The sequence below is a fragment of the Cavia porcellus genome, unplaced genomic scaffold (assembly GCF_034190915.1).
Source record: "Cavia porcellus strain 051 isolate PalLab524CR breed Dunkin Hartley unplaced genomic scaffold, mCavPor4.1 scaffold_1, whole genome shotgun sequence".
In the NCBI taxonomy this organism is placed as follows: Eukaryota; Metazoa; Chordata; class Mammalia; order Rodentia; family Caviidae; genus Cavia; species Cavia porcellus.
This window is the reverse complement of record NW_026947484.1, coordinates 207470504-207496419: the sequence shown is the minus strand read 5'-3', so window position 1 is coordinate 207496419 and position 25916 is coordinate 207470504. Positions and strand designations below refer to the sequence as shown.

Below are 25916 nucleotides of genomic sequence, written 5' to 3'. Positions count from 1 at the left end.
TAACTTTATATAAGCGCCCTGAAGTGAATGAATTAAAAGGTCTTTTATAGTAAATTTCAAATGCCCCAGGGGCATGTTGTTGATTTTATACTTGGCGATCAAATATAATTCTTTATAACACCTTTCACATTGCTCCTAATTGGCTAAGTATGTGCTAATTTTCTCCAACCAAAATGCAAGATTTATGGGATCCTAACATTTCTGGTACATAGGATGTCTGCAATAATCTAACTGCTCATGAAAGGTGAGTAAAATGAAAATACAAATTGATTCAGAATGTCATCTGGGGTTTTGAGATAAATTTATTTTCACAAAACTAAGGAATTAATTTTCCTCCTATCTCCCAATATTTGTTATATATTTTGGTCCTTATTTACCCTTTCAGTTTCTCCTACCATAGAAAGAATGTGATATTTAATCATGTACATTGATTTATTTTAGTTAACAGTGTACAACATACAGCACGTTATTGGAAATAGTAAAAAAAACATTCTAATGGGAAGGGAACAGGAAATGGGAGAGGAAGGAAGGGAAAAAAGAGAATGGAAGAAAGAAAATTGAAACAATATTTTTGTAAACAAAGAGAGGAAGAAGAGTTTGAAGGAAGGAAAGGGAGTTGAGAAAAAAGGAATATCAAGAAGCATCATGCACAAAATGTACACATTTTCTCTAATGAATGTGATCATCAAATATATCTGAACTATACCAATAGAATTAATACAAAAATAATTAAATTTTCTGCTATTATTTCCAAAGTTCAGCTTTCAGCTGAAATGAGAGAAAGGCTCTCTCAATTAAATGTCAAGACAAAAAATTCCAAAGAATCTCAATCAATACTAAGCCAAAATGAAAAGACTAAGGACAAAAGAATGTAGAACATTTTTCTGTTTGTTATTCTTGATAGTACAACACTGAAAACCCAATGATTTATTTTAACTTTAGTGACAGAATCCTTTACCTGTGTGTATCCACCCATGCAGGCAAGTTGAAAAACATTTATTGTAAAGGATAATTAGCATATTGTCACTTTTCTCCAAAGCAGTCAACAGTTTCATTTTTTCCCTTTCATTACATTTGACTTCTTAAATCACTCTGTAAAGGAAATTTCATGCATACTGCCACATTTTCCACATTTAACTGAACTTCGTGGCCATGCTATTTCTCTTTATTGTTATACTACTGTGACTTGATTCTGCTGTAATCATGAAATCATCAAGTCTAAGCTTGAAGCTAAATTACTTGTCTTGAATTTCAGAGTTGTATTTTCCAATGAGGTTCCGTAAAACTTCAGTTGGAAATTATGTTTTCATCTTATTAGACTAACATTGATATGAACAGAGAAAACAATCTGAGGAAATTCTCCCTTGCCTTGTTGTTCAGATGTTTTGACTTTTTGATAATGAGGTCAACCATAATTACAGTATTTGAAGACCATAGTCATGGAGTTTGTAAATTTTATACATGAGACTGATTCTATTCTTTGCTCACATAGGATATGATATTTTAGGTACTACTGGAACTATTTGAGTTTCTGTGGCTGGATAATTATTCTAAAATACTATATTACTTATACTCATTGGGTTCACAGATTCTGTAATTCAGAAATTTATAAATCCATGGTGGAGAAAGATGTCCCTAATCCATAGATCTAGGGAATCAAATGGTACATTTGCACTGTTTGAGCTGTGAGAGATTGATGTCCCAGGGCATTGCCACTTTGATGTAGAGTGCCCAAGAGCTGTCACCAAATGACAGCAAGGGGAATCCATCCATCCTGCATATGTCTCATAACTTAATAGAGAAGTGCTGAAATCACAACAAAGAAGAGAATATAAAAGATTATCTGTGGAAGTTATTAATAATACCATTTTACTAGATGACAAAGTTAGGTTTAGAGATGTTAAGAAAGTTTCCAGTATAATTGTATTAATTTTGTTTATAAGATACTTAAAAAAATCCCTCTATGTACCATGTGCCATATAAAGTTCTGACATGAGTGTTTACAGACAAGGCTCATTACACCAAGCCAGTTTTCAGAAGAAAAGGCAGAGGAAGCAGTGACCAAAGCAGTGCCACAAACATCTTTTTAGAATCTGTTCTGAAAAAATGGAGCTTTGTTTTCTTCTCTGTAAACTTTGTATTCTTATAGATAAGACAAACAATATAAAATAGTGTGCAATTTATCGAGTTACTTTGGGAGTGATATCTGTATTAGATTCATATTCAACTTTGTCCCCAAGGATGCTTTATGGGAAACACATGATTTTATTGTATTGTAGCACACAATGCTGGAGAAATAATAAGATATTCCTTTTGTCCATCTCAGTCATGTCCTACTACACATAAACTGAGAATTGTCACAACACCCTGATTTATGGTTTCAATAAACTCCCAATGGAATTCTGAGTTATACTGCTTTAAACTCAGAGACTTAGTATTTGTGCCACATTGAAATTTTATCTATCTCATATCCTAGTGAGGAAAGAATAGTGAGTATAGTTACATAATATACTAGCTATTGAGGTAGACTTTTTCTTTTACACTTAATGTGATAAATTCTATAAAAATATTTCTTAAGTTTGACACATCAAGAATTACTCTAATTTAAACATGGTACATGGTGTTATAATTTTAAAAATACATTCTACTGTTATTTTAACTAGGATATACATGCCATTACTTGTGTAGATTTTGTTTGAACTTTACTTTTAGTTTCTAAATACCGTGAGGTCTGCTAAAAATATTTCCAGTCTACTCTATTTATCATACAGGAATTTCAATATTAAAGGAATTAGCACCTTACTTGAAGATTTGATAGAATTTCTTGTGAAAGTTAGAAAGTCTAGAATTTATTTAAGAAGAAAGTTTCTGACCAATAAGATCACTGCTTTATATTTTTCAGGCTTATTAATCTACTAATTTTTTAATGTTTCCTTAAATTAGTAAGATTGATCCACATAAGCCATTTTAAAAATTAGAGTAACAATTTATTAACAGATAATAATATCTCAACACATATATTGGCTCTTAAGTAAATAGCAAAACAAACATACTTTTCCAAACCCTCAAAAAAATTGTTAAACAACTTTCCTTCAACAGACTGTAATGCTTCAACAACTTACCCTTGTCCCATACGGTAGTCAAGCAATGTTTTATGATTAACTCCAAGGCACTTCCCGTAAAGCAAGAGCTATTTGATGGCAAGTATCTTATTTTAGGGGTACCTCATACAGTAGGGAAGAGAACTTTCCCAAAGTAAGTTTATTAAAGCTTCAGACAGAAACTTGGTAGCCCATCTGCAGACATGATATATATAGCATCTTTAATAAAGATATTTGTTGACCTTTTGTTATACAGTCTTTGGAATTCAATATTATTCTTCCTATTCTATACTGTTAAAAAATAAAATATATAACAAGAACCTACAAACAGTATAATGTCTTTTTTCTAATGTATTTAGTATGCTTAAAATTTCAGCTGTTGAGGAAATTCTTTTAAAAACGTCTTTATCAGGATAAAAATTATCTTACAAAAATAAATCTTCCTTGCTCCTACATTCCTAAGTTACTAACTTTTTAAACCTTAAAAAACTATAGTATTTCAACAGTATTATACTTTAACACATAGGCTATAAAAACAAAGCAGATTGTACTGTATATTATGTGTGCTGTTCCATTATAAATTTTATAATGAGAACCTAAATTTGATTCATGATTATCTAAAAACATTATACATGGGGTGGGGGAGCAAATTAGTTCAGAGTCAGCTTTCTGGATCTCATTTCATACTGTTTACAGTTATTAAGCTGTTTTAAATAGGGCATCACTAGAATAAGTCAAAATTTAAGTAGAGGAAAACACTAACAACAGAAAAGTTACACAAAATCTAAGTCCTATCATACAGTGGAACTTTTCTTGGACCCAGGGCAGCTCTGCCTCTTGCTCAACCATCAGTTAATACTCTCTACAAAGTACCTCCTTCAATGTTACAGCATACTATACATTTGGTACCTGACTCCAGCATACTATACATTTGGTACCTCAGAACTAGCTGAGGTAACGTCTATGTTTATGCAAAGAAACAGGGTAACAACAAGGGTCACAGACCTTGAGTTTATTATTGCAACTCAGAGACTCAATTTAAGTTCTCAAGAAATGCATTGCATCCCTTTCCTTACCTTTATATTAAGGTAGGGTCTGACTTTGACAATGTGTTCATAAATGACAAATCACTAAGAGAACAACCTGAAGCTTTACTGGTCTTGTTAAAGTGTTGTCATTAGCATTAGAATATGCTAATGAACACACCTAACACCCCTATACATTTTTAAAATTCATCACTTATCACTCTGTAAATTTAATAACCAATTTTGTTATCAGTGGTTGCTATTTAAAAGCTAAGTCAGACTGTCTAAATCATCCCTTGTTTTCCTTACAAAAGATTAACTGAAATTTAGGGCAGATCCCTTAGTCTAAAGCAGGGCAATTCTGACTTTTGTCACAACCTGACCAAGTACTTAAGTACTGGGTTCAATGCTCAGTACCCACATACACATACATACCTCAAAAGTAAAGTGCAAATAGAGGCAGGAGGCAATTCAAATAGAGAGGATAAAATGTAAATTCTAATGAAACTTTAAAATGTTTTTACAAGCTGGGTGTGGTGGTACGTGCCTATAATCCCAGCACTTGGGAGGCTTAAGTATGAGGACTGCTGCAAGTTCAAAGCCAGCCTGAACTACACAGAGAGACCTTGCCTCAAAAAACAAAACTAAAGTTTTTAACAAATGGCTGCTAAAAGCAGATCTAATTTGAGTAGGATAGCTACAATGGAAATGTCAGGTAAAAGGCAAATCTCGTTATCCATCCCAGAAATTTTCCAAATACTGACTGACCTGAAATTCTTTTGCTGTGGTGATGCTGGATAAGCTGCAGAGTTGTCTTAAATGTGTACTTATTACACAGTCAGTTATTAGATATCAAAAGTAGTCTTAACTCAAGCCTGGCTTGGGGAAAAAGAAAGGAATGAAAATCAAGACATTGTGGTTTTATGACTAATAATTTTAAGACTCAACAAAAATGGCAAACATCAGAAACAAAGTAAAAAAGCACAAATATAAGCAGCATTGATAATTTTGAGATTCTAAAATTCTCGACCTAAAGAGTAAAAGGATGTAGAATTCAGGATAGTACTGCATAGAATCATAATATGATTTATCTAGAAGATAAAAATCCAGAAAGTTTTGCTGTAGTAATAGATAGGTATTGCCCATGAAAGCATTTGGGAGAAACCTACCAACAGAAAAGCAGCACTGGCAGTTTACAGAGCTAACGAAAAGCATATCTATGTATATATTCAATATGTACTTGTGTAGTTATTATTTAGGGGTATTATATTTAAAATTGCTTAGAATACAAGAACAAGCTTTAAAAATGAGTTTGTACATTGGCAACCATTATTTTGTTTGTTTTAAAAGACCTGGCTAGGTGTTTCACTCTTTTTTTTTTGTCATTTTTTTTCATTTTTATCGGTACCAGGGATCGAACTCACAACTGCCTGCTTGCAAGGCAGGCACTTATGCCGCTGAGCGAAATCCCCAGCCCCCACGTTTCACTCTTGAATAAATGAGTCCATTATTCTTTGGAAAATATTTTGCTTTTTGTTTTTGTTTTTGGCCTGTCAAAGTCCAAATACAGAAATATAAGCTTTCAAGGTCCAATACTCTTGTTTTCCCAAATAAACAGTTGCCAACTACCATAAATATACCCATAAAATTTGAATTTTAGGAATGTGATGTTTTTAAGTCTTTTAATAACAGCTTTAGGCAAGATGAAGAGTTCGAAGCTGTCCTTATCATCATTTACTGTACACCAACAGGGTGCACAGCTTTATGCATCAGCATTGTTTTCACTAAGATATTTAAAATTATTAATGTCCATTTGGAAGTACTTTATGACTTTTGTGCATTGTTTTCCCACGAAGAGCAGCTTCTGTATGAGAAAGCCTGTCAGTTGTCAAAGACCCTTATTAAAATACCATGGAAAGTGGCAGACGTTGGAGTGCGTACAATTTACTGCCTAGTAAACTAATTCTTACAGGAAATACAAACTATTTCTTCCTTATAGAGTGTTCTTGATAATTTGTCTCAAGCCTATTTAAAGGGCTGTTCAAAATTACTGAGTCAGCATTCTGCATTGGTAACTGTCACTGATAGCAGACATGCCAGCTTAGGGCAGATTCCATGGGAAAATGCAGTAGGATAACTGATAGCTAAAACAGGTTACAGTGGTGATGGTACTTATCTCAGAAACAAGAACAAACAGAGATCTCAAAAAAAGAGAGGACTGCCATGTGTTTTCTGATTTTGAAGAACTCTTTGCTTACCAACTTGCCTTAAAATAATTATAACTGAAACATCCACTTTATCATAAATGGTGCTTTTAACGTCAGGCTAGCTGTGATACCGATGTCACCAACCTGTCAGCCATCAGACTGTGTCCATGGTTCTCCATCTCAAGGAGAGGAAGAATGGAGTGATTTCCTACTCAAAAGACAAGAGCCCTACTGCTATCTGGGGAGAAAGGAATGGGGATAGAGAAGCATACAACTAACCTGCAGAGGTAGAACTTCATGTTTCAAAAGAAAGCTGCTGATACAAGAGGCGCAAGTGCAATCTATTCCCCGCCTAATTTCCCTCCCTTTCAGTCAGGCAAAGCTCCACTGATTCTAAGGCAAATCCCAACTTCACTCCTTTACATCCTGGAAGCAGAATAGTCCAAATGTAGGCCTTAATACAAGGTGGTAATTAAGTTTGGGGACTACTTTATGATTCCTTACTTATAACATTCCAAGAGTACTTCACAGATACATCAAAGCTTGAAACCACATTTTAAAAAAAATTCTGCCCTATTATAAGCTTTGCTGCATTTACGAATATGAAAAGGCAATAAACTTCCAAGGGAAAAAAAATACTGCACATGTGAAATTTTAATCTACTGATGAGATACTCCTCTTTTTCTCTGCTTTCTCAATCACTGGAAAGACTCAGACCATTGAGAACACATGTTCCTTTCTGGTTCTGAGATTCTACTGCAAAACCCACCGATCCATACACACTATAGAAGAGAGGGTTTTGTTCTTCCTCTCTGCAATTCTGTCCTCTGATCAGCGAATCCCTCACAGATGGATTGCACTGAGCCAGTAGAACCTGAATATCAATGGCTTCATAATAACTGCAAACTTCTTTCAGTGTATCAATCCTTGCTGTATCTAAAAATTGCACTGCACTACAGCCAATCACTACAGTTCCAAAGAATCATGGGAAAGTTGTAGTGAAATATCATCCTGGACTCCACTGAAAGTCACTCTTTGCTCTTCGAGCTTTCTCTTGGCTAACTTCTTCTGAGCAGCCTTTACCAAAACTGGGTTTAGAGTACTTTTATATAAAGCAGATTTAAAGCATTCTTTGTTTATGTAGTAGAGAGGGGCTACAAACCAGACAATCTTGATGCCTGGCTTGGTCTGAAAGTTCTTGTAAGCAGATAGGGATTCAAAGATTTCAGACTCTTCCAACAAATCAAGCAATGAAACCATTGGCTTCTGAGTTTGGAGAATAACACAAAACATAGAAAAACAAACCTGAACAAGTAGGCCTATTTCAGTGCTTATCAGAGCAGAGGACAACATGGTAACAAATCAGTTAAGTGTATCCATTCTGGTAGCCCTCCATATATTAGGCAGATATCTAAATTTGCAAGGAGCTCCCTGAAGTTTACAGTAGTAATCATACCAAGGACACATTTCTGTAGGGAAAAGGATAAAGGAGCTATTACTAGGAGAATCAACAAAAGAACCAGGGCTGTAATCACAGCAGAAACCTGAGTTAGACAGACTGTTGATTCTTTAACCAGTGTCTTTGCAAGAGCTGCACTGGTACTAATGGACGGGATGATATTGCAAAAGCCAATGGCATACATCTCCTGGTTTGCTTTGTATGTGTAGCCTTGTTTCTTGGCAAACATCTCAGAAAGTGATATAGTGCTATCAAAGCCAATGACAGAAATAGCTACTGCATCCACAGCCACACTAGGCACTAAGTTCCAGTGTGGTGCTTTTTGCAGCAAAAATCCAGTGGAAATATGTCCAGCAACACTGGACTTGTAATTCTGCTCTAGTTTTCCAAAATAAGAGGCCAATGTGGCTGCCACAAGAAATTCTATATGAATTTGTGCCTTGAGTTTGGATTTGAAATGCTCATTGAGTTCTTTGGCTGGCAAAAGGACCAAAAGGCACAAAAAGCTGGTGATGAGATCACAGATAATTGGTCCATGGATGTTTTGGAAGATATGTATCCAGGTAGTGATGAGTGAGCCCACACCATGACTCCATGGAAGGCTGAGTCCAAGAAGATACTTAGCTTAAGATACGAGAAAAGTTTAGCACCACTCAGCAAGGCATCTGAGAGGTAGGCAGAAACAAAGCCTAGCTGAAAGAAGTCCATCACTGCCTGATAAACTCCAGCCATGAAGGTTACAGTGGGTCCAATTTTAACTGTGTACCCATTTTCGTCACATTTTCCTTATGATGTGTAGTTTACTAATGAGCTCCCATTAGAAACCATTCCTAAAGAAAGAGGAATGGGCAATGTCATAGTCAGCTTTGTGTAGTTCTCAGTCAACTATCTCACTGATCATAAGGCACAGTGTCCCAAAAGCCCACAGAGATGTGAAGAGAAGTACAAATCGAAAATAAATGATGCTAGCAAAAAAAGATGTGCACCAACCATAGATAGGATTTTGGCCAGCAAAGAGGGAATAAGCAATGAACTGTGGAACCAATAAGATACCCACAGTCAAACCAGACATCACTGCTCCTAAAATGTTTTTCTTTAGATCATATTTTGGGACCCATTGACAAACAGGAAAAAAAAAAAAATTCACATTTTTTGGCTTTGGTGGAATTACACTGGCACATCTTCTGTAGCTTTTTGATGACAAACTGCTTAATGTTAAGTATCTGGTTTGTCTTGGGGGCTCCAAATAGATCCTAGAATAAGATCTGCATTGATCACTGGGTTCCACTTGCTTAAAGTCAGTACTTGATTCCTTTTGTGGCTCAGAGAGGCACCAGATGGAAGGCTGTCATTACCTTCAGCTGAGTCCCTTGATGAAAGGTCATGCTGTTCTTGACGTTCTGAAGACATTTCTGGAGACAGCCAGTTTGGCTTCTTAGAGAATCAGCAGGTGTGTTCCGGAAGTCAGACACATCTGATCTCTATTCAGATCCCAGCTGCACTCTCAACAGCTACATGGAACCACGTGAAAACTTTTCAACATCAACTCACCGCACCAAATTCGCCCCGCGTCCTCCGCGATAGACCCACCGAATAAACACAGCGAAGAAGACAGAGGCACCCGGCTCCATGGGGGCTTCTCTTTAATGGTCCAGTCCCCTTCCCTGCCCATGGCCCACACCCTCCCCCTCAGGTGGGGACTGGCCAAACTGCACTGAGAGGGCACGGCGAGTGCACTCACCTAAAGGTGCGGGCAAGCCCATGTAAGCTACTTTTATGCTGAGTATATAGGGAAAATACAAGTTTTATTCAAATCACATATTTATAAGTAGGCAAAAACAAATATCATAGAACACTGAGAATGGATGCTTTTTTCAGAAATAATTGGAATGAAATGTTTGAAAAAAACTGATTTTTCCGCGTTTTGTGCAAAATAATTGGTTGTATCAGTGAATCAAAATAAAGAGCAGAATAACAACAAGGTACCTGCGATCATGTCATTTGCACAAGAAACAGAATGGGGCTCACCATGTGAGTGACCTCCAAATCCTTTCTGGACGGGGGTCTGCTAAATGCTGGCCACTGTAATGAAAAAGTAGATGAGAATTTCTGGCAACACTGTCTTGCTTTGTTGGGCTCAGGAAGCAGGTGATCTATCACAATGTCCACTTCCATTTAAGTCAGTTTCTGAAAATGGGTTGAGAATCTAGCATTTTCATAGAATTAGAGGATTGTCTTTTTTACTCTATAGGCATCTGGGGCTGTGCAGATAGAAAGCTCTCAAGTGGGTGCAGGAAATGCTGAGTGCACTGGTGACAGTTGACCAGGAACAAGGACCACTGTTCCCACGATGCCCATATGGATGAATGCAAGATCAAAGAGAAATGAGAGGGACTGTGCAGGATGCTATGGAGCTAGAGTATCAGAGGTGCGTATTTTGTGTATATGTTTCATCCTTCTTCTAAGAAGGGAACGTTTTTCCTGATGTTCTTTAAAGTTGTCCTTCAAGTATGTTTTTACATATTCAGTTGTGGTTGGGATCCAGTCTCCTATATAAGACCTTCCTATACAAGACCATCCAGCTCTGAGCAATGCATTTACTTACAGCAAATGGAGACACCTTGGAGTTAAGCATGAAGAGACACAGAAATTTCCTGAGGAGATGAGGAAGAGCTGTGATCAAATGTGATTCGTGGAATTGTCAGACAAAGGAAAAAGCCTTCTTGAATCTGGTGAGATTTAATGTATGACAGCTCCAGGTTTTTGTTTTTGTTTTCACTTGGTTTGCTTGTTGATTTTTCTTGTTACATATTTTGCATTAGTTCAGTGAACTAATACTTTGTGAGGAAAACGATAGCAGTTTTGACGAAATCAATTTGCAAGGTCATAGAATTATCAGGTGAAAGAGAATTTTGTTACACCTGACTGTAAAAGGTAGTAGGAAAGCATTCAGTGCAATGTTCCACTACCATTATTGTTGCTGATACTATACAGGACATCAAGTTAGGGAGCAGCGATCTACATACAGGGTAATGGTCCAGTCGAAGTCTGCAACCTGTATGTCAGATTTAACAGTGAGGCGTTGATGTTAGAGGCTTGAAGTCCTTATGAAAGGAAATGCCTGAAGAGTGCTCGCCAAGGTTGCAAATAGAATGCCCCAAAGAAAAACAAAATAAAACATTATGAGTACAATTGACCAGCTGTTTTTAAAACAACATTGACAGTAGCACTCTTTGTTAATGCTAATGCTTACAAACCCCCTTTCTTTCTCTTTCTCCTGAGAATGAATTGATTAAACCTTGTTTCAGACCTTACAACAATACATAAAGACACCTAAATAAAGTTTGGTGCAGTCCTTTCAACTTGCCTATTTTGCCTGTCCTGAGAGTGTGCTTTTGTTTTCCCTCATTGCTTGTATATCACTGTATTATTCTACTCAATTTCCCCTGGTAATTTATCCCAGGGTATGCTTGATTTTCAGTTCTTTTGTTGGAGGAATGAAGACATGTCCAGACTGAGCTAAGTCTCTGGCTTTTTCTTGGTGGGAATATTTGGTCATCCTTCTGGTAACATTATTGATGGCATTTTCTTTGGTTCTGCTCCCTGATGAATAAGAATTGTTTCAAGCATATTGTAAAAATGCTTTAATTGCATGATGTTTTTAGTTGGTTAAAGAGCAGGCCTGAGTAAGTTTATCTGCTCTATGTGAGTGTGTGGTCTTTATAGGTGTCACACTGTTACATAGCTGCACAGGCAGGGTGAGAGGTTGCCAGATATTTTTTAGTGCACCAGAATACTTGTCCAATTTTTCAAGATTTCTAGCCTCTCAAAATCATCTTTGAGTCTTGCACAAGTAATTCTAGGAAACAATCGATACATTTCTTAAATGACAACAGGCTAATGTGGCTATGATTTCAGAAGTAAACCAATGAAGAGTGTCCCCACACAATCCCCCAAGCCCCTGGAGTTTAACATACTTGCTCCTGCCAACCAGGAACTTGATGGCTTCCTGCTGCAATACACCAGCTTAACAGTTCTTGGGCCTACCTGCACCAACTTTCTGGCTTCCTGCCTTGCTCAGCTGGCTCCAGGGATTTGTGCCTCCCTGTAACCTCAATTCTGGAAACTGGGTGGCCTGAGTGAGTGTCCATGCACCAACCAGAGCCTGGGAGTTTGGGATCACTGCTCCCACAAGCCAGGAACTTCACAGCTTCCTGCCCTACTCCACTGGCTGCACAGGGCTTGGGCCTGCCTGCTGCACCCCCAGGAAACCTCTCTAAAGCCTGGGAACTGGATTTAAAGAGACCCAGGAGATGAGGGCATAGAAGAGGTTTCCAACAGACACGTAAGGGGAAGCCTTGGAATAACACTGAAACACAGAAATATAGGAAAATGACATAATGAAAGACCAAAATAAAAACTCAAACCTCCAGCCCATCCAAAGAAACCTTAGGAGTTATGTACATAGAAGAAAATGTATGCCATATACCTTAAATACCTGAAATAATAGCAACTGAAATAAAGAAGCAACAGTGAGAAGCTTTAAAGGATTTCAAACTCAAAATAATCTCCCAGGTAAAAGAAGAAATGATAAAAGAAATGAAAGAGAATTTGAATATATCTAAAGAAGACACAGTTAAAAATATGGAGGAACCAAAGGAAAAGGAAGAACCCCTGGATAAACAATATAAGGAACAAACAGAATACATAAAGCAGATGCAAAGAGATACAGAGGAAAACAAAAATTCAATTGAAAGTTGTAAAAACTGCCTCAAGAAAGTGAAGATAGAATTTCAGACCTCAAAGACCAGACTGCAGCTGGTGATCAGGAAAGGAAAGATCTTTTAAAAACAACAAGGATTCAGGAAATAAAAATTCAAAAGGTGCAAGATGATGCAAAGAAAACCAACATAAGATTGACAGGGATAAAAGAAGAGGAAAAAGAAGAGGACAACATAAAGGAGGTCAAAAAGATATTTAGAGAAGAAATAGTTGAAAATTTCCAAAACAGGAGGATGGAAACTGAAATCAGGATCAGTGAAGCGTATAGAATTCCAACTAGCCGTAACCAAAATAAAACCACACCAGACATATAGTAATCATCATCCCAGAAACCCAACATAAGAATAGAATGTTAAAAGGTGTTAGAGATAAATGACAGATCACCCATAAAGGAAAACCTATCAGAATCACAGCAGACTTCTCAGCACAAACAATAAAGTCAAGAAGAGCATGGAGTGAAGTGTTCCAGATTCTAAAGGAAAATGATTTCCAACCTAGACTGATGTATCCTGAAAAACTGTCCTTCAAACAGGTTGGAGAAATAAGGTACTTCTACGACAAAGTACAGCTGAAGAATTTCATTATCACCAAGTCAACCCTGCAAAGAATATTGAAAGATAGTTTAGATACACTTAGGAAAAAACCACTAAGAAAGCAGACAATTAAACAGAATGGAAAGATAAAGATGCAACAGTAGAAAGATAATATGTCAACAATAAACCAATATAAAACAGTTATAGCCATTAATTTAAATAGTCTCAATGCACCAATTAAAAGAAACAGAGTGGCAGAATGGATCAAGAAACAACATCCAACCATATGCTGTCTACAAGAAATCAATCTAGTGAAAAATGATATTCACAGACTGAAAGTCAAACGATGAAAAACAATACCTCATGCAACAAGAACACCCCAAAAAGCGGCAGTAGGTATTCTGTTTGCAGACAATGTAAACCTCAAACCGATAATGATCAGGAGAGATAAAGAAGGTCATTACATACTAATCAGGGGAAAACTTCAAGAGGAAGATATAACAAGCTTAAATATATATGCACCAAATGCTAGAGCAACAAGTTACATAGAGGAAGTATTAATAGAGATGAAAAACCAAATTAACAAAAACACAATTATAACAGGAGACCTTAACACACCATTGACACCAAGGGACAGATAAACAAAGACAGAAAATCAGCAAAGAAATAACAGAACCAAATCTCACCTGTGAACAAATGAACTTGATAGACATATACAGAGTGTTCCATCCAACAACATCAGAATACACATTCTTCTCAGCAGTACATGAGACATTTTCTAAAATACATCATATACTAGCCTACAAAACATATTTAAACAAATGCAAGAAACTTGATATTATCCCTTGCATGTTATCAGATCATAGCATCATGAAATTAGAAACTAATAATAAAGATGCTGCAAAATTCCCACAAACACATGAAAACTAAATAACATACTCTTGAGTAATCAGTGGGTCACAGGGAATATTGAAGAAGAAATTAAACAATACCTACAAGCAAATGAAAATACAAATAGAACTTACCAGAATCTGTGGGGTGCAATGAAAGTTGTCCACAGAGGAAATTTATTGCACTGAGTTCCCACATCAGGAAAACAGAATGAATACAAACAACCTCATGCTACTCCTCAAACATCTAGAAAAAGAACAGCATGTCAAACCCTTAAGCCAAAAGAAAGGAGGAAAATTATAAAAATCAGAGCAGAAATTAATGCAATAGAGACTAAGAAAACAATCCAGAGAATCAATGAATCAAAGAGTTGGTTGTTTGAAAGTATATATAAAATTGATAAGCTTCTAGCCAACCTTAATAAAAAATGGAAGAAAAATCTCAAATTCATGCAATAAGGAATGAAAAAGCCAAAATCACTACAGACTTGTAGAAATACAGAAGATCATCAACACCTATTTTGAAAACCTCTACTCTCAAAGGTTTGATAACACAGAAGAAACAGACAGATTCCTAGAAACATATGAAGTACCAAATCTAGGTCAAGAGGATGTAAAACTGCTGAATAACCCAAATTATATTAATTAAATTAAAAATAAAATTAAGTCCTTACCTACAAAGAAGAGCCCAGGCCCAGACCGATTCACTGTTGAATTCTACAAGAAATACAAAGAAGACTTAATGTCAACACTCCTCAAAATCTTCAGTAAAACTGAAAGCTAAGAAATCCTTCTTCCTAAGTCATTCCTGGAAGCAAATATTAGTCTAGTACCAATGCCTGAGAAAGAACCAATTGCAAAAGAGAACTACAGGCCAATCTCCAAAATGAACACAGATGCAAATATCCTCAATAAAATACTGGCAAATAGGATGCAGGAAATCATTGAGAAGATTATACAGCATGACAAAGGGGGATTCATCCCAGGCATGCAAAGATGGTTCAGCATACATAAATCAAAAAGTGTAATGCACCATATCAATAAAACCAAAAGTAAGAATCACATAATCGTTTCTATAAATGCAGAAAAACTTTTGATAAGGTTCAACATTCACTTATGATAAGAACTTCACAGAAAATTGGAATAGATGGTCTTTGCCTCAATATGATAAAAGCCATCTATGACATACCCACAGCCATTATCATACTAAATGGCCACAAACTGAAGGCCTTTACCTTAAAATCAGGAACAAGACAAGGATTTCCCTTATGATTGCTCATATTTCATATAGTACTGGAAATACTAGCCAGAGCAAATAGATAAGAGAGAGAAATAAAAGTGGTAAAGACAGGAAAAGAATAAGTTAAATTATTATTATTTGTGGAAGACATGATACTCTTCACGGAAGACACCCAAAATTCAGGAATGAAGTTATCAACGACCTGAAGCTAGAAGTATGCAGAATAGTTAGAGAAATGCTAAGTACCACCCAAGAAAAAACAGGCGGTGGAATGGAAGAACAGAAAAAAAGGGGAGAATTGTTTGATGGAAAAACAGAGAAAGCATAGAATACGTGAAGCAGGTTCAAAGGGACTACCAAGATACTAAGAAGTCTATAGAAGACTGGCATAACACCTTGAAAGAAACTAAGGACAGACTATCTGAACTGGAGGGCAGACTTGTAATATGGGAGAATGAAATGAAAAACTTCTTAAAAATAACAAAGAAACAAACAGCAATAATACGAAGACAAGAAGATGATAAGAGGATCCATAACTTAAGGATTAAGAACATAAAAGAAGAAGTAGGGACACAAACAAGTGAACTACAAAAGCTACTCACAGAAATAATCCAGGAGAATTTTCCTAATTTAGCAAAAGGTAAAGATACTCAGATGTATGAGGCATACAGGACCCAAGCTACCTACAACCCAAACAGAGCAACACCCAGGCATATAATAATCAAAATTCCAGAAATTCAATACAAGAACAGAATATTAAAAGCTGTAAGAGACAAGAAACAGACCACTTACAAGGGAACACCCATCAGAATTACAGCAGATTTCTCGGCACAAACCATCAAATCACGAAGAGCGTGGGGGGAAATAATTCAAGCTTTGAAAGATAATAATCTCCAGCCAAGATTGAGATATCCTGCACAACTGTCCCTGGAAATTGATGGAAAAACAAGGTGCTTCCAGGATAAAGAGGAACTGGGGGAATTTGCAACCACCAATTCAACTCTACAGAGAGTATTGCAAGATATTCTAAAAAAAGAAAAATACAAAGAATCCAGAAATAGTGGAGGCCACAACTAATGGAGCAGAGAACAAAGTGAAGAAGACAAACTGACAGCTACTGACAGAGTAAGAGCTCAACAGAAATGAGGCAGTATTTTTGTTTGCTTGTAGGCATTGTTTAATTTTCCTCAGTTTTCCCTGTGATCCACCGATTACTCATGAGTGTGTTATTCAGTTTCCATGTGTTTGTGGGATTTTTGCAGTATCTTTTATCATTATTTTCTAATTTCATGATCCTATCATCCAATAACGTGCAAGGGATAATGTCAAGTTTTTTGCATTTATTTAAATATGTTCTGTAGACTAGTACATGGTGTATTTTAGAGAATGTCCCATGTACTGCTGAAAAGAATGTGTATTCTGATGTTGGATGGAACACTCTGTATATGTCTATCAAGTCCATTTGTTCACAGGTGAGCTTCAGTTCTGTTATTTCTTTGCTGATTTTCTGTTTGGTTGATCTGTCCCTTGGTCTGTTAAGGTCTCCCATTTTAATTGTAGTTTTGTTAATTTTTAATTTGGTTTTTGATTTCTATTAATACTTACTTTATATAACTGGGTGCTCTGGAATTTGGTGAAAATATATTTAAGATTGTTATCTCTTGCTCATGAAGCTTTCCCCTCACTAGTGTATAATGACCTTCTTTTTCTCTTCTGATCATTTTAGGTTTGAAGCTCACATTGTCTGCAAACAGAATAGCTACTGCTGCTTTTGGGGGGTGTTCCTGTTGCATGAAGTATTGTTTTCCATTGTTTGACTTTCAGTCTGTGAGTATCCTTTTGCATTAAATGGCTTTCTTGTAGATGGCGTGTGGTTGGATGTTGTTTCTTGATCCATTCTGCCAGTCTGTTTCTTTTAGTTGATGCATTGAGACCATTTAAATTAATAGTTATAGCAGTTATATATTGGATTATTGTTGACATGTTATCTTTCTACTGTTGCATCTTTATCTTTCTGTTCTGTTTAATTGTCTGCTTTTTTTAGTGGTTTTTTCCTAAGTGTACCTAAACTATCTTTCAGTATTCTTTGCAGGGTCGACTGGGTGGTAATGAAGCTCTTCAGCTGTTCTTTGTCGTGGAAGTACCTTATTTCTCCATCCTTTTTGAAGGACAGTTCTGAAGGGTATATCAGTCTAGGTTTGAAATCATTTTCCTTTAGGATCTGAAATACTTCACTCCATGCTCTTCTTGACTTTATTGTTAGTGCTGAGAAGTCTGCTGTGATTCTAATAGGTTTTCCTTTGTGGGTGATCTGTCTTTTCTCTCTGACATTTTTTAACATTCTATTCTTATGCTGGTTTCTGGGATGGTGATTATTATATGTCTGGTGTAGGTTTATTTTGGTTATGGCTATTTGGAATTATATATGCTTCAGTGATCCTGATGTCAGTTTCCATTCTCATGTTTGGGAAATTTTCAGCTATTACTTCTCTAAATATCCTCTTGACTTCATTTATGTTCCCCTCTTCTTTTTCATTTATCCCTATCAGTCTTACATTGTTTTTCTTTACATCATCTTGCAGCTGTGGAATTGTTATTTCCTGAGTCTTTGCTATTTTTAAAAGATCTTTCTTTTCCTAATCACTAGTTGCAATCCTGTCTTTGAGATCTGAAATTCTATCTTCGCTTTCATTGAGGCAGTTTTTACAACTTTTAATGAAATTTTTGATTTCCTTTATATCTCTTTGCATTTGCTTTATGTATTTTGTTTGTTGCTTATATTGCTCATTCAGAGACTCTATCATTTTATTTTGTTCCTCTAATTTTAACTGTGCCTTCTTTAGATGTCTCCAGCATCTCTTTCATTATTTTTATCATTTCTTCTTTTACCTGAGTGATTATTTCTAATTTGAATTCCTTTAAAGCTTCCCAGGGTTGCTTCTTTATTTCAGTTGCTATTATTTCAGGTATTTCAGGTGTATGGCATATATTTTCTTCTATGTACATAGCTCCTAAGGTTTCTTAGGATTGTCTAGAAATTTGAGTTTGTGGTTTTGTCTTTCGTTTTGTCATTTTCCTATATTTCCCTGTTTCAAGTGTTGTTCTAAGTCTTCTTCTTGATCTTTTGGGTATTGTCTTCTCTGCCCTTAGCTCCTTGGTGTCCAACCACCCTGTTCCCTGGATTGAGGTAGAGTCACTGCAGATGGCGCAGCCAGGCCCAAGACCTGCAGAGCTAGTCAAGTGTGGCAGGAAGCTTGGAAGTTCCTTGACTGGTGGGAGTGATGATCTTAAATTCCTGGGGCTCTGGATGGTGCAGGGACACTCACCTCTGGCCACCCAGTTTCTAAAATTGAGGGTGCAGGCAGGCCCAAGACCTGCGGAGCTGTTCAAGTGTGGCAGGAAGTTGGTAAGTTCCTTGGCTTGTGGGAGTGGTGATACCAAACTCCCAGGGCTCAAGATGGTGCATGGACACTCACATATGGCCACTCAGTTCCCAGGATTGATTAAATTAATAGTTTTTATTTTGTCCTTTTCCATTTCTTCCCTTTCTATTCAACTCTTCTAAGTTTTTTTTTTACTCCTTTTCTGTCACCAAGGGTGCAGGACATATTCATCAAAAATAATATGGTCTTGAAAACTTAGTTTGACACATTCCTTATTTTTAAAGGGAGCCAACACCGGTAAGAAAGGCACAATTCAACTGATAACAATTAGGTGATGAGAAACTCGGGTTTTATTTCAGGACATACATCAGGTATCTGATTACCAAAGGAAGTTATGGGTAAAGTTAGTAGGTCTTAGTAAAAAAAAATGCAAAATTTCAATGGGCAAATATATGCTATATTTTGATATATTTAAATAAGGTCATGCGTTAGAGTTATATTTTTATATAACTATGTTTATATTTTATTGACAAGATTTTGACATGAGCATAATTGATGTATAACATTATATTTATTTCAATATTAGGATAAATGAGACCACTGAGTGTTTTCCCAAATTTATATGCTTAAAAGTGAATGTGAAATAGAAGCTTGTTTTTCTGTTTTATTAGGAAATCATGTAAACATTGTCTTTACTTATAGAATGGAGTGATTTCACTCTAATTCTTCAAATGCTTGTTTTTTAATCAACTCATCTTTTATGTTCTATTCAATAGTAAAATTTTGAGTGGTTGGTAGCTTATAAATTTCTTTTTAACGTAATGTTTATAAACATTTTCACTAACATTAAAATTCTGCACAATTTGTTATAATTTGTAGTCTCAATTTGCTCAACTAAATTATACAAAGAATTCAGTGTTTGCAAACATTGTCAGCTTGCTTTCAAATGTGCTAAATATTCACCTGTAGCCTACTAATTAGAAGATATTATTTCAGGAAGTAATATTACCATTCTAAAATAATTACTTCTATTCTAATTTCCTCTCTGTGCATTTTATAAAACATTCCAAAGCATTTGATCATATAAAACTATATTCTGAAAAATTTGTGCTGCTTATATATTAGTAATAAGGAAAATATTATACCTATGATAAATTTTTCAGTTTTATCTGTTAGCTAACAATTTGTCCAGCATTAAGAGGGAGCATTAATTCATGGCTGATTGCCACACAAAAGAAGGAGAAATTTATTGGTACATTCCATAGTTTCTTGTTCTGTGTAGGAAATTCCTTGGATGTGGAATGGTAAAAACGTTACTCACTCACAGTGATGTCAAGGGGGCCAAACACATTCTTTTTAGGGACCTTTTAATGTTACTTCTTTATCAGAACCTCTGAATCTGTGTTAGAGTCTGGCACAAAATATTTCAATGTCTGTGAATTAAAGACAGAGAGGTTTAATTAGCCTCTGCTACAGGAATTAAGCACATTAAAATCTTGTTTCAAGGCAAAGACATTGTAGTGAAAATGTTCACTTTATGGAAGCATTGTAGCAGCTCACAGGGTAAGAGTTCCAACAACAGAGATACCTCCAAGGTGTGTCCTTTTCCATTTCTTCCATTTCTTTCCATTTCTTCACTCCATCTGTGTCCTTCCTTTAATACTATAGTCAGCTATGGATATCAGCAGGTTAATCCACTGAGGAATACAGTGCTTCCATGAGCCACTTACCTCTCCAAGAAACTCTTAATGCCATCAAATAGATGATTAATTGTGACAGGCACAGAATCTTTATTAATCAAGACATCTGGGAAAAATTATGATAAAGTCAAACTGCTTTAACATTACTTAATAATTTTCCAGGATTTAGGTTGATTCTGTCTATCTACAGATAAGCTGATTTAGCATCTCTTGGATATGAACAGCTAGTAGCAATAATTAGCAGCAAAAAATAAGGTATCTTACAAACCTGGATATGTGTCTCAAAGTAAAATAACTCAAAATATTTACTTTTCCAAAATACTTTATAAAAATTTAGTTAAATGTAAGCATAAGTTTAAGATACCAGTGAAACTGATTGAAATTAATTATTATATATATCAGAAGTCTCCAAATGTTTTTGGTATCACAAAACTTTTGGAAGGTATCACCTTCCACAAATCCATTTTGTGGAAAGCAATTTTTTTTATGGATTGGATGAGGGAGTGGTTTCAAAAACAATTAAAATGCATTACATTTGTTAGGCACATTGTTTCTATTGCTATTAAGTGTAACATATAATGAAATAATTCTATAGCTTACTATAACACAGAAACTATATGCATGATCCCATCTAAGGTAACAGGAAACACATCCTGAGATGTTCCTTATGACATATCTATAATCTCAATTTGGTTGTTGCTCCATGCAGAAAATATCAAAGACCAGATGTTGGAAATGGATGTAGGAGTTTAAGTGCTTCAGTGTTAAATTGGGATATTCTATCTTGACTTAATCCAGAACATATGGAGTTTTAAGTTCTCTCAAGCACTCTGTTGTGGTCACCTTTCTTTGTAATTTCAAGTACTTCATTCTCTCCTAGCATAGAAAAGGCAACTGACCTGCCTGATTCACAAACTGTGATAACTGTGATAGGTGATCAGGCATGACTAGGAATAAGAAGTCCCTGGCTCAGTCAGTTTGTTTCAAAATTATTTGTAATGACTGAAACACATAAAATATTCTAGCATTAATTGCTCACCTCCAAAATTTCAGCTTGGCTTTGAATATATCCCCTTAATTGGCCAACTTGATCACAGTGTTCATTTTCCCTTGAAGTGAGAAACGAAGATCGCTGAGCAAGCTGAGTGTGTGACACAACTTAGCAAAGTTTGTGATCCACTCTGTTTCACTGAGATGTGCTGTCAGTTGTAATTCTTTAAAAGAAATCTCTCCAGAAACTCTTTGAACTCAAAATGAGTGTTCTAACTTTAAGGAGACATCTCACTTCTCTGTATGAAAGATATGTCTGCTATGAATCTCTCTCTTTAAAGATCTATGCAAAGAGACATGAGTCAAAGCCACGTACCTTAAGGTGGTTTGTAGTTTTCTGATATGTTGCAAGTGATATTAAATTCAGGCTAAAATGGATCTGTGAGCCATTTGTGAATAAGCCAGATAAATTAACAGTTCTCCTTGAGTGGTTTAGTGGGTAGACTTACATTCAGAAGTAATCTCTTTGACCCAAATAATATAACCAGAAAGTTGTCCATCATGTCAGCTGCTGCAGCTGCTATATCCGTGCATGGACCAACACAAAATGACCAATTCCGTTTTCCTGATATGTAATCTTTCAAAGACTTGAATCATTGCACAACTGTGTTGTTGGTTGCCAACAGAAGTCCCATTCTCTTGAAAATGTGTCATGTATAAATACATTATTTCCTTGTCAATATGAGTGTGGTCAACCTGGGTCACATTAATCCTCTCTAACTTTTGTGGCTCAACAACCTCTGCCAGTTCATCAATTCATCTAGTTGTGGTGCTAGCCAAGAGAAGAACATATGCCACCTTTTGAACTGGAGCGTCTCCTAAAAGTTAACAACAAATGTCCAGAGCAGCAAGCAGAAACTACTTTTCAGGTATAGTAAAGAACTTGTTAGCTTCTGCGATTTGGTTAAGCAGTCAGAGTGATGCTATTGGTGCAGACAAATTTGATGAAGTGGTGGCTTTTAATTGCTACTGTTCTTAATGTTCCTTATTCATTTAAAAAACTACAAAGACTAGTCTTTTAATGCCAGATGCTTGCAGTTTTGAAGGTTCCAAGGGCATCAGATTACTACACTTTATAGAAAGCAGGTTTGGAGAGTGTGAATCACCTGTTACAATAAACACATGGTTTAAGTAAGGCTACTTGGTACTTTCTTCCAAATAAAACTTTCTTTTTGTTGCTCGTTTTAGAGCCTTAGTCTGCCTTTCTTCTGAAAGGAGCTCTTCAGTGATGTTTGTTTTTCAAACATTCTGGGAAGGGTAGGTTGTGGGCTTACACAAACTGTGATGGAGAGAGGTGCACAGTGCAGAAAAAATGTGTGCACAGGAGTGGTAAATAAAATATTGGGCAGGTCACATATGAATTAACGTTAGAAGGAATTCTGAACTAAATCTGTATAACTGAAGGTCATCAATTCACTTGCCACCAGATGCAGCCAATTTTCCCTTGCTTCTCACTGATAAGAGTTTTAATATATGTTTTCAAGTAATGGATTTATTATTTCCATGCAGTCAAACCCCTCTGCTACTGTCCATCTGTGTCTGCCACCACTTCCTGATACTAGCATCACAGCCTCAGCTCCATATTAGACTATCAGATATTACATTTTCATAATAAGTGAACAAGCTAGATCTTTTATATATACATTTCACAGGGGGGTAACTGCTTCCTTGATAGTTTAATGCTCTACTGATCAGATAGGAGTCAGAGCTCAGACAGTAATGCAAGCAATGGGAAGCAACTGTAAATACAGTTTAAATGACATTTGCTCACCCACTATTCATCTCCTTAGGTCTGACTGGTTCTTAGCAGATCAAAGATTTGTATTGGCTCATGACCCAGAAGTTGGGGACCCTGATTATAGTTATTTGTTGCTTTCCATGGAATGCTGAAATCTCCAAAGTATTCAAGGTATGGACTAGTAAAATTGAGTCACTGGGGGCATGTTCTGAAGTGGATATTCATGTGTAGATTTTTTTCTTCCTGGGTGTCTATTCTTTTAAGACATCATGAAATGTATATGTTTCATCCATTACTCATTTCAACATCATGTTATGTGTTTCAAAACAAGTCCAAAAGCAGTGGGGCAAGTGACCATGGATTGATAACTGTAAACTGTGAGACAACACAAGCCCATTTTCTCTTTGAATTGCTTGTCTGAAGTATTTTTTCACAGTGAAAGAAAGATAACTAACAAGTGTGTCATATGAGTTTATGTTATTAATATTGACATGTAATTTTTCCAACAAAATCTTGATCAAGACTCTGTAGTTAGGAACAGTAGAAATTAAAATAGACATTATAGGACGTTAATTTATGGTTTTCTTAATCTCACCCCCAGTATAGAGTTTATTATCAAGTTTTGAAGGATTCATAAGCATAATGTGAAATTTACAAAGCACTGTAAAGTTTTGTTAAAACTAGAAGCATAGGAATACCATGGTAATGACTTGTGGCCAGGAAGATCATCCAGGAATCTTGGGGAAATGCAATGCAATTAAATCATGTTTTTCTAAAAGGCAAACACTGGATGATGACCAAGTAAACAACCCAATACGTATAGAAATCTTCACAACATCTTTTAACATGCCAGTTTGACACACCGAATTCTATTACACACACAGATACCTAAAGGCTATTAGTGCTATCTTAGAAACATAAAAACTATTTGGAGAGACAATAAATCTTTAACAGTAATGCAAGAAATACTGCTTTCCAAAAGAAGATACGCCAATTCGAGTTTTGTTTGTTCTTTAAACTATTGTGTTGTGATAGTTGATTACACATAGATTCTGATTAATTTGAGAACCACTTTATTGGTACCATGGAGGAAAAAATATAAAGAATGATCTGTATAAACTCCTTTTAAGTATCAGTATCACACTAAAATACAATAACTACATCATGATTTAATTAAAACAAATATTGCAACATGAAGGGCAAAAAACCACTCGGAAAACAGGATAATGAAAGGCACAGACATAGTTAGTATTATGTATATTATATATTATATTATTATTCATTCAACATATACAGAAATACTCAAATTCAATCAAAATTAGATAATTATTTTGATAAATTAAAGTACAAGTCACCCATGGTGGTACATATCTACAATCCCAGCAGACTGCGAGAATGGGACAGGAGAATTGGAAGCTCAAACACAACCTCAGTCACTTAGGAAGACCTTCTCAAAATTTAAAAATAAAAATAAAGAAAAGAAATTATGTCTTCCTGTAAAGTAATCGCCACAGTGCTGATGGGAAAGAGCCCCAGGCAGAAGTGAAACTATGCCTTCCTGAGTCAGCCCATGCGCAGTCTGAAAATCTCTTAGAGTACTCTTCTGCCACCTCCCGGCCCCCTTCTGCTGATTCAAGCACTCTAGTGAGATGATGGCCCCTGCGGGTAAGGAACAGCTCCATGCTTGTATTGTTTGGTTAATTCTACAGGCCTGGGGCTTGTGGTCAGCACTTCTGTCTGGAGAGTGGCAGTGTGCATTGTGTCAACTTGGAACTATTCTCCTATCTGGTTTTTAAAATCTAGTGTTTCACTCCATTTTACTGGTTTGTTCCATTCCTGCTTCTAGTAACTGAGCAACTATTTTGAAGGTAACAATGTGCAGTATTGTTCTCAGTTTTGTTTTGTTGTGATTTATTGTTTTATTCTATTGAATGCTATATTTTGATTGGTTTTATTTTTTTTTGTTTGATTTTGGTATGTTTGATGGTATGGACTCCTACTGTGAAGATAGCAAGATATATTATGATTGCCATTGTTGATTTCCTGTTGTGCTATTTTGAAGCTTTGTACACTTTAATTGCTGTGTTTTGATTGGCTTTATTCTGTTTTGGTCTTTTTAAAATAAAAAAATAAATAATAATAAAAAGGGCTGGGAATGTAACTCAGAGTAAAGGTCTCAGTATCAATCCTTAGTACAGAATAAACTTGGAAGAACAACCTTGAGAAATAATATTTATCAGTCACCTGACAAATCTAATGAGTTCCAATTTCTCCATAAATTAATGTTTTTATAGTGCCTCTTTTGTCTACTGATATGTATTGTCATATTTTGTTGTTTTTTAGATTATCCCTGATTGTTTTTAACATTGAACTCACTGAAAATTTTTTATTAGCCGTGTGTGTTTATGCTTTAGAGAAATAGTTTTTATAGCTTGGCTACCTTTATTGTTTTCTGTTATGATGTGCATGCATATATGATTTGTTATGACACTAACCCTTGTAGGTTGTACTGGTTCCATTTTCTAGCCAAATGTTTCTTCCCTAACATAGTTCTTAATTTTAATCTAAAAGAGTTTTGGCCCAGATAGGACACGATAGCTAGTGAAGCCTTAGAGGTGGAACTAAGGAGCTCCTTTCTTCCCCACCCGTAGGAATTTACCTATGGCACCAAACGAGGACCAATGGGCTACCCATGCATCCCTAATGCCCCCTTAGGTTCTACCCCAAACCAAGGCTACTTCTATACCCCCAATGCCATGTGTCCACCATAGAGAAAGCCAGATTTCAGTGGTCAGGTGGTGTTCTGGT

General features: G+C 36.0%; 1 pseudogene; it reads right to left on the bottom strand.

Annotated features, from left to right (window-relative positions):
* Positions 1-7027: 7027 nt before the first annotated feature.
* On the bottom strand, positions 7028-9202 carry LOC100732216 (sulfate transporter-like; annotated as a pseudogene).
* Positions 9203-25916: the final 16714 nt, after the last annotated feature.